Source organism: Ceratotherium simum, chromosome 33, assembly GCF_057802395.1.
Source record: "Ceratotherium simum simum isolate JZ-2026a chromosome 33, ASM5780239v1, whole genome shotgun sequence".
Lineage (NCBI taxonomy): Eukaryota > Metazoa > Chordata > Mammalia > Perissodactyla > Rhinocerotidae > Ceratotherium > Ceratotherium simum.
In genome coordinates, this window is record NC_141932.1 from 27,578,929 (window position 1) to 27,591,244 (window position 12,316).

At 36.4% G+C, this 12,316-nt stretch overlaps 2 long non-coding RNA genes across 13 annotated transcripts in view; one reads left to right on the top strand and one right to left on the bottom strand.

The window, feature by feature from the left end:
* Positions 1–9,806, top strand: part of LOC147912916 (uncharacterized) — a 34,280-nt gene extending 24,474 nt beyond the window's left edge. For all 8 annotated transcript variants that reach the window (XR_015549598.1, XR_015549594.1, XR_015549600.1 and 5 more), the window contains one exon: positions 1,040–9,806. This is a non-coding gene — a long non-coding RNA (uncharacterized LOC147912916). The remainder of the gene's footprint in view (positions 1–1,039) is intronic.
* LOC147912917 (uncharacterized) overlaps positions 1–12,316 on the bottom strand; it is a 54,159-nt gene that overhangs the window by 12,651 nt on the left and 29,192 nt on the right. The gene's annotated exons all lie outside the window — the stretch shown is intronic.

Here is a 12,316-nt window from a genome sequence, read left to right on the forward strand (position 1 = left end):
AGGGATGGGAGGCAGAGAGATATATACAGTAACAATTATTTATAGATATATACAGTTGCCTATTTTGGTTAAATGATATTCATCTGTCTTTTCAATAGCTTATCTTCCTAATATTTACTTTATTCTCACTGAAATTTCCTTTCTTTTATCCAGTAATTAACTTGTTCTCTAATTAACAACTGCATTGTCCTAGGAGCTTGTTATTTAGTGACATATGAAAGAATGATGGCCTCTGCCCCTGTGGATCTTTAGGGGTAAATAAATAAATGCATTAATATAAATAATTATTAAATAATAGAGAGAAATCAGTGTGTAATGGAGGCAAGGAACTAGGTGCTAGAATAGAAAAGACATAGGCATGAACTTCTTTGATAGGGTCAGCTGATGTATCCATTTTGAGTAACCAACCTTTAGATCTGAGGGAAAAAAAGGAGGAAACCACACAATGAACCCATCCATGAGAGGTGAAAGAGATAGGTAGCTCTAAGAGATAAGAAATATTGCATGATCTGGGAACTAAAAAGAAGAAGATTTTAGGGAAAAGGATAGAGCGGAATGAACTAAGTCTTTTACGTAGGGCCTTGTTATCCATGAGAAATTGCTTGGATTTTATTCTAAGAAAAAAGAAACCATTTAAAAATCTTGTAAGTAGAGACTCTCAAATCTTGATCTGCGTCAGAATTATCTAGTAGAGACATTAAAATACAGATGCCTGGGACCTACACTATAGATGTTGATTCACTTCATCTGGGTTGGTTGCTGTACATCAGTACTTGCCACAACTTTCCCAGTTGATTCTGATCAACACCTAAATTTCAGAACCATGGACTTAACTTTTTGCCCTTTCATAACTTCCTTATCATGTATACAGTCTCTTCATTCTTTGAGTTTTCTTGCTTTTCGTCAAATTTCATAACACTATGCTAGCTGTTGACTGCTAATGTTCATTATTTTCAGTTTGGCTCTATGTTTTTAATAACAATTTTATTTTGCTGGTATAGGGAAAATAAAATCATTAGTTTCCTTTCTTTTCTTTCAGATTTGGAGTCCAAATGTGAGACATTTTTAGAAAAAAAAAATTCCAATGCAAAGTAATGGAAAGAAGTAAAATCCTTGACTGTGAGGACTCCATTTTCAGAAATAACTGGCAAAACAAAAGCAAGATTGAGGTAAGGGGCTCAGGAGGGATGTTTTCACAAATACTGTGGAGGACAGAAGGAAGTTCAGAAAGAAAAGAGCTATCAAGAGCTTTCAACCCAGAATTCTAGGTCAGGATACCCTTCAGGAAGGAAGATGAAGAGAATTATGAGAATTTGTTGCCAGTGGACCTGCTTTAAAAGAACTGCTAAAAGACATCCTTCAGACAGGAAGGAAACGGTAACAGAAAGAAATTTGGAACATTTCGGATGAAGAAAGCATTGAAAGGAGTAAACAGATAAAAATAATAAAAATAAATACAGTAATGGACATCTCGAGTTTTAAAAATTTTTTGACATTTTAAAGCTAAAATTATTACATAGTCTGATGTGGTTCTCAATGTATGTAGAGGTAATCTTTAATACAACTATATCATAAAGTGGGGGAGGTTAAAGAGACCTAAGTCATGTTAAGATCTTTACTTTCCACATGAAGTGGTAAATGTTGATACTAGTAGACTGTGATGAGTATGCATATCATAATCCCTAGAGCAGCCACTAAATAAAACTGTACAAAGAAAAATACTCATAAACAATATAAATTAAAATGGAATACTAACAAGTGTTCAAAAAAAACCACAGCAAAGGCAGGAGAGGGAAAATAGAAATGAAAGAGTAGGGAAATTATAGATTTAAAAAAAAAAAACAGTGGGGAGAAAAAGAACACAAATAATAAAATAGCAGACTTAAATCTTAACACCAGGAAGTATATTAAATATAAATGATCTAAACACACAATTAAGATTATCAAAATGGATCTTTTTTTTTTTTTTGCTGATGAAGATTTGCCCTGAGCTAACATCTGTTGCCAATCTTCCTCTTTTTGCTTGAGGAACATTTGCCCTCAGCTAACATCTGTACCAGTCTTCCTCTATTTTGTATGTGGGTCCCCACCACAGCATGGCTGCAGACGAGTGGTGTAGGTCTGTGCCTGGGAACCCAACCTGGGCTGCTGAAGCTGAGTGCGCCAAACTTAACCACTTTTTTTAATGACCAAAGTGTATGCAGTCTATAAGAAACTCACTTCAAATAATATAGGTAGGATAAAAGTAAACAGATGAACACATTAGGATGGCTACTCTCAAAAAAACAAGTGTTGGCAAGGATGTGGAGAAATTGGAACCTTTGTGCACTGTTGGGAGTGCAATATTGTTAAGCAAAAAGGAACCAGAAATTAAATTTGGAAAATTCTCAGCCTATCCATACTGCAAAAAAATGAGAAAGCTTGTTCTGAAAAGAACACTAAAGGTGTGGCCAAACAATCATTTGATAAGGAGATTAGTATGGGTGTGAAGCCACCACAGCAGAGACACTATCAGTTTGAACTGAAGGGACAGAGATGGGAAGAAATGAAGGAAGGCTGTTAGACTTCGTAGATCCTGCAGGACCAGACCACAGAGCTCTTTGGCTGCAAACATGCTATTCTTCAAGACAAGGAAGAAAGACCCCAAAGGTGATTCAGAGATCATCAGGGCTGCCTCCTCAGTTTCAAAAGCAGGGGGTCATTACCTTGGTTTCAACAGGCCAGTTGGCAGCCAGCTGGAGCCTTGGAGTGGGGCTTCCCGGAGCCTTGGGAGTGCAACCCCTACCAGGCAGACTCTTGGCATGGCCTCCATCTGACAGAGCCACAGAGGCAGGACTGTCACCCCAGTGGATCCAGGAAATGGGACATTAAGCCGAAGAGGATTATTCTCAAACTTTAAGATGTAATGGTACTTGCCTTGCTAAGTTTTGGACTTGCTTGGGACGTGTCCCTTGTTTTTTCTGATTTTACCCTTTTGGAACGGGAACATCTATCCTATGCCTGTCCCAATACTGCATTTTGAAAGCATATAACTTACGTGGTTTCACACGTTCGTGACTGGAGAAGAATTTTGCCTCAGGATAAATCATACCTCAAGTCTCACCTATACCTGATTTAGATGATATTTAGATGATACTTTGGACTTTATACTTTAGAGTGGATGCTGGCATGAATGAAGACATTGGAGCAGTTGGGGTGGGGTGAATGTATTTTGTATGTGAGAAGTACATGAATTTTGGAGGGCCAGGGGTGGAATGTTAGGGACTGAACGTGTCTCCCCAAAATTAATGTTGATTGCCTCAAAAAGAATAAAATATGTAGGAATAAATTTAACCAAGGAGGTGAAAAACCTATACACTGAAAACTATAAGACATTGATGAAAGAAATTGAAGGCAACCCAAATAAATGGAAAGATATACTGTGTTCATGGATTGGAAGAATTAATATTGTTAAAATCGCCATACTACTCAAAGCAATATACATTTTCAAAGCAATCTCCATCAAAATACCAATGGCATTTTTCATAAAACTAGAACAAAAAAAATCCTAAAATTTGTATGGAACCACAAAAGACCCTGAATAGCCAAAGCAATCTTGAGAAAAGAAGAAATCTGGAGGTATCATGCCCTCTGATTTCAAACTATATTACAAAGCTATAGTAATCAAAATAGTATGGTGCTGGCACAAAAACAGACACATACATCAATGCAATAGAATAGAGAGCACAGAAATAAAATCACACTTATATGCTCAATTAATCTATGACAAAGGAGGCAAGAATTTACAAATGGGAAAAGACAGTCTCTTCAATAGGTGGTGTTGAGAAAACTGGACAGCTAGATGCAACAGAATGAAACTGGACCACTATCTTACACTGTATACAAAAATAAACGCAAAATGGATTAAAAACTTAAGTGTAAGACCTAAGCCATAAAACTCTTAGAAGAGGACACAGGAAGTGAGCTCTTTGACATTGGTCTTAACAATATTTTGTTAAACCAGTCTCCTCAGGCAAGGGCAACAAAAGCAAAAATAAACAAATGGGATTATATCAAACTAAAAAGCTTTTGCACAGCAAAGGAAACCATCAACAAAACAAAAAAGCAACCTACTGAACAGGAGAAGATATTCGCAAATCACATATCTGATAAGGGTTTAATATTGAAAATATATAAAGAACTTACACAACTTAATATCAAAAAACAACCTGATTAAAAAATGGATAGAGGGCTTCAATAGACATTTTTCCAAAGAAGACATACCGATGGTCAACAGGCACATGAAAAGATGCTCAACATCACTAATCATCAGAGAAATGCAAATCAAAACCACAGTAAGATACTACCTCACACCTATCAGAATGGCTATTAACAAAAAGACAAAAAAATAACAAGGTTGTAGAGAAAAGGGAACCCTCATCCACTGTTGGTAGGAATGTAAATTGGTGCAGCCACTATGGAAAACAGTATAGAGGTTCCTCAAAACATTAAAAATAGGGCTGGCCTGGTGGCCCAAGCGGTTAAGTGCGCGCACTCCACTTTGGCGGCCCGGGGTTCGCGGGTGCGGGTCCCAGGCATGCACCAATGCACTGCTTGTCGTGCCATGCTGTGGCGGCATCCCATATAAAGTAGAGGAAGATGGGTATGGATGTTAGCACAGGGCCAATCTTCCTCGGCAAAAAAGAGGAGGATCGGCATTGGATGTTAGCTCAGGGCTGATATTCCTCACAAAAAAAAAGTTAAAAATAGAACTGCCATACAATCCAGTAATTCCACTTCTGGATATTTATCTGAAGAAAACAAAAATACAAATTTGAAGAGATTTATGCACCCCTATGTTCATTGCAGCATTATTTACAATAGCCAAGATATGGAAGCAACCTAAATGTCCACTGATAGATGAATGGATAACGATGTGGTGTATATATACAGTGAAATATTACTCAGCCAAAAAAAGGAATGAAATCTTGCCATTTTCTTTTTTTTGTGCATGTGAGGAGATCAGCCCTGTGCTAACATCTGCCAATCCTCCTCTTTTTTTGCTGAGGAAGACTGGCCCTGGGCTAACATCTGTGCCCATCTTCCTCCACTTTATATGGGACGCCACCACAGCGTGGCTTGGCAAGCGGTGCATTGGTGCACACCTGGGATCCAAACCGGCGAACCCCGGGCCGCCACAGTGGAGCTCGTGCACTTAACCACTTGCGCCACCAGGGCAGCCCCGAAATCTTGCCATTTTCAACAACATTGGTGCACCTAGATGGTATTATGCTAAATGAAATAAGTCAGACAGAAAAAGATAAATACCATATGATCTCACTTATATGTGGAATCTAAAACAAAACAAACAAACAAAACTAAACAGAAACAGACTCATAGATGCAGAAAACACACTAGTGGATACCAGAGTGGGGAGAAGTGGGTGTGTGGGTGAAACAGGTGAAGGGAATAAGGGGCACAGACTTCCAGTTATAAAATAAATAAGTCATGGGGATGTAATGTACAGCATAGGGAATGTAGTCAATAATACTGTAATAACTTTGTATGGAGTAGATGGTAACTAGACTTATTGTGGGGATCATTTCATAATGTATATAAATATCAAATCAATATCATGTACATCTGAAACTAATAAAATATTCTATGTCAATTATTCATCAGTAAAGAAAAAATTCATGTTGAAGCCCCAGCCCCAAATGTGATGGTATGTAGAGAAGAGGGCTTTGGGAGATAACTAAGTTTAGATGACATCATGCATGTGGGTGCCCATGATAGGATTAATGTCCATATAAAAAGAGGGAAAGACCAGAGCTTCCTCTTTCTCCATCATGTGAGGACACAGTGAGAAGGCAGCTGCCTGCAAGCCAGAAAGAGTGTTCTCACTAGGAACTAAATTTGCTGGCACCTTTATCTTGGACTTCCTGGTATACAGGACAGTGAGAAATAAGTATCTGTTGTTTAAGCTGTCCAGTCTGTGGTATTTTTTTTTATAGCAACTAGAGCTGACTACAACAGAGAGGAAATTTAAAAATATATAAAACTGAATGAAAATGAAAATACTACATATCAAAATTTGTGATGAGCAGCTAGAGCAGTGCTGAGAGGGAGTTTATAATGCTAAATGCTTTAGAAAGCATTAGAAAAGTAGAAAAGTCTTGTTCCAATTATCTAAGTCCCTACCTCAAGAAAATAGAAAAAGATGAATAAAATAAACCCAAAGCGAGAGGAAGGTAGGAAATAATAACAAGAGTAGAAATCAAAGAAATTGAAAACAGGAATTAATTGAACAATGAATTAAAATAAAAACTGGTTCTTAAGAAAAAAATTCAATAAAATTGGTAGACTTCTACCAAGACTAACAAAGGTAAAAAAGAGAAGATACAAATCTTCAATATAGGAATGAAATGGAGATATATCAATGCTGATCCTGCAACTACTAAAAAGATAAATAGGGAATACTATTGTGGTAGGCAGAAAAATGGCTCCCCTAAAATGTCCATGTCCTAATCCCTGGAACATGTGAATATGTTACATTACATGGCAAAGGGGAATTAAGTTTACAGATGAAACAAAGTTTGCTAATCAGCTGATTTTAAGTTAGGCAAATTATTCTGGATTATCCAGATGGGCCCAGTAAAATCACAAGGGTCCTTAAAAAGTAAAGAAGAAGGCAGAAAAGGAGATTAAAATGATGTGATGTGGAGTAACATCAGCAAAATGGCAGACTAGGAAGCTCCAAGCTTCTCATTCAGTCTTTTCAGCAAATGGTGCTGGGAAAACTTGATATCTTTATGCAAAAGAAAGAAGTTGAACCATTACCTTACACCGTATACAAGAATTAACTCAAAATGGATGAAGACCTATACATATGAGGGAAAACTGTAAAACTGTTAGAAGAAAACATAGGAAGAATCTTCATGACACATGATTTGGCAGTGATTTTTTGGATATGACACAGCACAACAAAAGAAAAACAGGCAACAAAAGAAAAAATATATAAATTAGACTTAATGAAAATTAAAGACTTTCGTGCATCAAAGTGTTTACACTATCAACAGCTTCACACTATCAACAGAATGAAAATGCAAACCACAGAATGGGAGAATATATTTGCAAATCATATCTGATAAGGGGTTAATATCCAGGATATTTAAAGAATTCCTACAACTCATTATTAACAGCAACAAAAACCAATTTAACAATGGGCAAAGAACTTGAATAGTCTTTTGAGCAATAAGCACATGAAAAGATGCTCAATGTCACTACTAATTAGAGAGATGTAGAGTAAAACCACAATGAGATACCACTTCACACCCACTAGGATGAATTTTTTTTTTAAAGGCAAAACAAAATAAGTGTTGGTGAAGACGTGGAGAAATTGGAAGCATTGCTGCAAGGAATATAAAATGGTGCGGCCACTGGTGAAAACTGTTTGATAGTTTCTCAAAAAATTAAAGATAGAATTTACCATCTGATCTAGCAATTCCTCTTCTGGTTATATGCCCAAAAAAATTGAAAGCAGGGACACAAATAGATATTTGTACACCCATGTTTATAGAGCATTCTTGACAATATCCAAAAGGTGGAAGCAACCCAAATTTTTGAATGGAATATTATTTACCATAAAAAGGAAGGAAATTCTCACACATGCTACAATGGATGAACATGGAAGACAAACTGAGTGAAATAAGCCAGTCACAAAAGGACAAATATTGTATTATTCCTCTCATATGAGGTGCTGAGAGTAGTCAAATTCATAGAGATAGAAAATAGAATGATAGTTGCTAGGGATTAGGGGAAAGTGGAATGGGGAGTTATTGTTTAATGGGTATGGATTTTCATGTGGGAATATGGAAAAGTTCTGGAGATAGATGGTGGTGATGATTGCACAAAAATGTGAATGTACTTACTGCTACAATTGTACACTTAAAATGATAAATTTTAGAGTTAACTGTGTTAACTAGCTGAGATGATGGATGTGTTATCTTGATCTTGGTAACCATTCTACAATGTATATATATATTAAATCATCACACTGTACACTTTAAATATATACAATTACTCCTTGATAAAGTTTAAAAAGGTAACTTTTATGTTATGTGTATTTTACGACAATAAAAAAGAAGATACAAATAAGTTGAAAATGAAAATATGGAAAAAGATATTCCAAGCAAATAGTAACCAAAAGAGAAGACATTCCTTTACTAAAATCAGACAAAATACATTTTAAATCAAGAATTGTTACAATAGGGCCGGCCCCATGGCTTAGCGGTTAAGTGCACGTGCTCTGCTGCTGGTGGCCCGGGTTCGGATCCCGGGCGCACACCGATGCACCGCTTCTCCGGCCATGGTGAGGCCGCGTCCCACATACAGCAACTAGAAGGATGTGCAACTATGACATACAACTATCTACTGGGGCTTAGGGGGAAAAGAAATAAATAAATAAAATAAAATAAAATAAAAAGAATTGTTACAAGAGACAAGAATTTCATTATATATTGATTAAAGGGTAAATTAAGATAAAACAATCATACCTATATGCACCAAACAACAAAGCCCCACAATATATGATGCAAATATTGATGGAATGGAAGAGAGAAATAGAGATTTCCACAATAATAATTGGAGACTTCAATGTCCACTTTCACTCATGGACGGAACAATCAGACAGATGATTAATAAAGAAGTAGAGGATTTTGATAACACTATAAACCAATTAGACCTGATAGACATATACGGAACAGTCCACATGCCACAGGATAATACACATTTTTCTCTAGTGCATATTGAGCAGTCTTCAAGATTGGCCATATATTAGGCCACAAGAGAAGGCTTAATAACTTTTTTTAAAACTTTGTAATCAGACAATGTATCTATTCCAGTCACAATGGAATGAAACTAGAAATCAATAACAGAAGGAAAATTTGAAAATTCACAAATACATCAAAATTAAACAACACACTCTTAAACAACCAACAGGTCAAAGAAGATATCACAAAGGAAATTAGAAAGTACTTTAGGAAGTAAGAAAATGAAAACACAATATACTTAAACTTAAGGGATATAACAAAACCCCTCAGTGGGAAATTTATACTCATACCTTAAAAAAGATCTCAAATCAATAAAACTTTATACCTTAAGGAACAAGAAAAAGAACAACAAACTAAACCCAAACTAGCAGAAGGAAAGAAATAATAAAGATTAGAGCAGAGATAAAATAGAGAATAGAAAAACAACAGAAAAAAACAACAAAAGCAAAAATGGGTTCTTTGAAAGAATCGATACAATTTACAAACCTTTAGCTAGATTGACTAAGGGAAAAAAGAGAATATTCAAATTACTAAATACAAATGAAAGTAGGGACATTACTACCGATTTTACAGAAATGAAAAGGATTAAAATAGAATGCTATGAACGATTGTATGCCAACACATTTGATACCCTAGATTTAATGGACAAAATCCTAGAAACACCCAATCTACCAAAACTGACTCATCTAGAAATGGAAAATATGAATAGTGCTATAACTAGTAAGGAGATTTAATCAGTAATCAAAAACTTTCTGAGAAAGAAAAAGCTCAGGACCAAATAGCTTCACTGGTGAATTCTACCAAGGAAGAGTTCACATTAGTCCTTCTCAAACTCTTCCAAAACACTGAAGAGGAGGAAACACTTCCTAGTTCATTTGATGAGAACAGCATTACCCAGATACCAAAGATAGAGAGAGTCACTAAAAAAAAGGAAAACTACAGTGATATCCTTTAGGAATATTGTAAAATTTATCATAAAAATACTAGCAAATCAAATTTAGCAGCATATTAAAAAGGTTATACACCACAAAGAAGTGGTTTTTATGCATGAAATACAAGGATGGTTCATCATATGAAAACTAATCAATACAATACACCATATTGATAGAATGTGGGAAGATACCCACATAATTTTCTCGATGCAGAGAAAGCATTTGACAAAATTCAATACCTTTTCATGATGAAAAAAAAAACACCCAATAAACTAAAAATAGAAGGAAACTTCCTCAGCCTGATAAAGGCCATGAAAAACCCACTGCTATAACATCATGTTCAGTAGTGAAAGACTGAAAGCTTTTCCCCGAAATCAGGAGCAAGGTTAGGATTCCCACTTTTCACACTTCTGTTCAGCATAGTATTGGAAGTTGTAGCTAGAGCAATCAGGCAAGAAAAAGAAATAAAATGTATCCAATTGGAAAGGAAGAGGTAAAATTATATCTGTTCATAGATGACATGAGTTTTTATGTTGATAACCCTAAAAATTCCATTAAAAAGCTGGTCAAGAGGGGCCGGCCTGGTGGCATAGTGGTTAAGTTCATGTGCTCTGCTTCAGCGGCCTGGGTTTTGTGGGTTCAGATCCCAGGTGTGTACCTATGCACCACTCATCAAGCCATGCTGTAGTAGGCATACCACATAAAATAGAGGAAGATGGACACAGATGTTAGCCCAGGGCCAATCTCCCTCAGCAAAAAGAGGAGGATTGGCAACAGATGTTAGCTCGGGGCTAGTCTTCCTCACCCAAAAAAAAAAAAAAAACAAGCTGGTAGAGGTGATAAACAAATTCAGCAAAGTTGTAGATTACAAAGTCAACATACAAAATCCGTTAGGTTTCTATATGCCAGCAATGAACAATCAAAAAAGCAACTAAGAAAGCAATTCCATTTACAATAGCATCATAGAAAACAAAATATTTAGGAGAAAATTTATCCAAGGAGGTTATATTAGTCTGCTCAGGCAGCCATAACAAAATACCACAGACTGGGTAGCTTAACCAGCAGAAATTTATTTCCTCACACTTCTGGAGGCTGGAAGCCTAAGATCAAGAGGTCAGCAGGGTTGGTTTCTGGTGAGATCTTTCTTCCTGGCTTGTAGAAGTGTCACACATGTGTTCTCACATGGCTTTTCCTCTGTGCACATGCATTCCTGGTGTCTGTTCCTCTTCTTTTAACGACACCACTCCTAGTGGATTAGGGCCCCACATTTATGATCTCTTTTAACCTTAATTACCTCCTTAAAGGCTCTCTCTTCAAATACAGTCACATTGGGGGTTAGGAATTCAACAGTTGGATTAGGGGGGGCACAATTCAGTCCATAACATTCCACCCTCTGTCCCACAATAGTTATGTCCTTCTCACATGCAAAATGCATTCACCCCATCCCAACAGCCCCCAAAATTTTAACCCATTCCAGCATCAACTGCAAGTCCAAAGTCTCATCTAAATATCATCTACTTGAGGTATGGGTGAGACGAGGTATGATTCATCCTGAGGCAAAATTCCCCTCCAGTTGTGAACCTATGAAACCATGTAAGTTATGTGCTTCCAAAATGCAATGTTGGGACACACACAGGATAGATGTTCCCATTCCAAAAGGGAGAAATCGGAGGGAAAAAAAGGAGTGACAGGTCCCAACCATATCCAAAACCTAGCAAGGCAAATTCCATTAGATCTACGGCTTGAAATTAATCCTCTGAGGCTCATTGCTCTGCCCTCTGGGCCCATAGGAGTGACAGCCCATTTTCCAAGCCCACCAGAGTGGCAGCCCTGGCCACCACAAAAAACACAGCTAACATTATACTTAACTAACTGCTTTCCCCTAGTATTGGGGACAAGGATGTCTGCTCTCACCACTCTTATTCAACATATTCCTGGAAGTTCTAGCTGCTACAATAAGGCAATAAAAAGAAAGAAAAGGCATATAAATTGGAAAAGTAGAAATGAAACTGTCCCTATTTGCTGATGGCATAATTGTCTACATAGAAAATCCCAAGCAATCTCAAAACAAAACAAAAAAAAACATACTTCTAGGACTAATAATTGTTCTCATGAAGAATGTAAAATTCAAGGTCAACATACAAAAACCAATCACATTTCTATATACTAACAATGAATATGTGGAAACCAATATTAAAAATAAACTGCCATTTGCAATCATTCTGAAGAAAATTAAGTACTTAGGTATAAACAAAACATGCACAGTGTATGTATGCTGAAAATTACAAAATTTTGCTAAAACAAATTTTTAAAAACCTAAGTAAATGGAAAGATGTACATAAATGGTGCTCATGGGTTAGAAGATTCAACATAGTAAGCATGTCAGTTTTCCCCTAATTGATCTATAAGTTTAATGAAATTCCTTTCAAAATCCCAGGAAGATTTTTTTGTAGACATAAAGAAGCTTACTCTAAAATTTGTATGGAAGGGCACATGACCTAACATAACTAAAACAATTTTGAAAAAGAAAAATAAAGCATGAGGAATCACTTTAACAAATATTAAGACTTACTC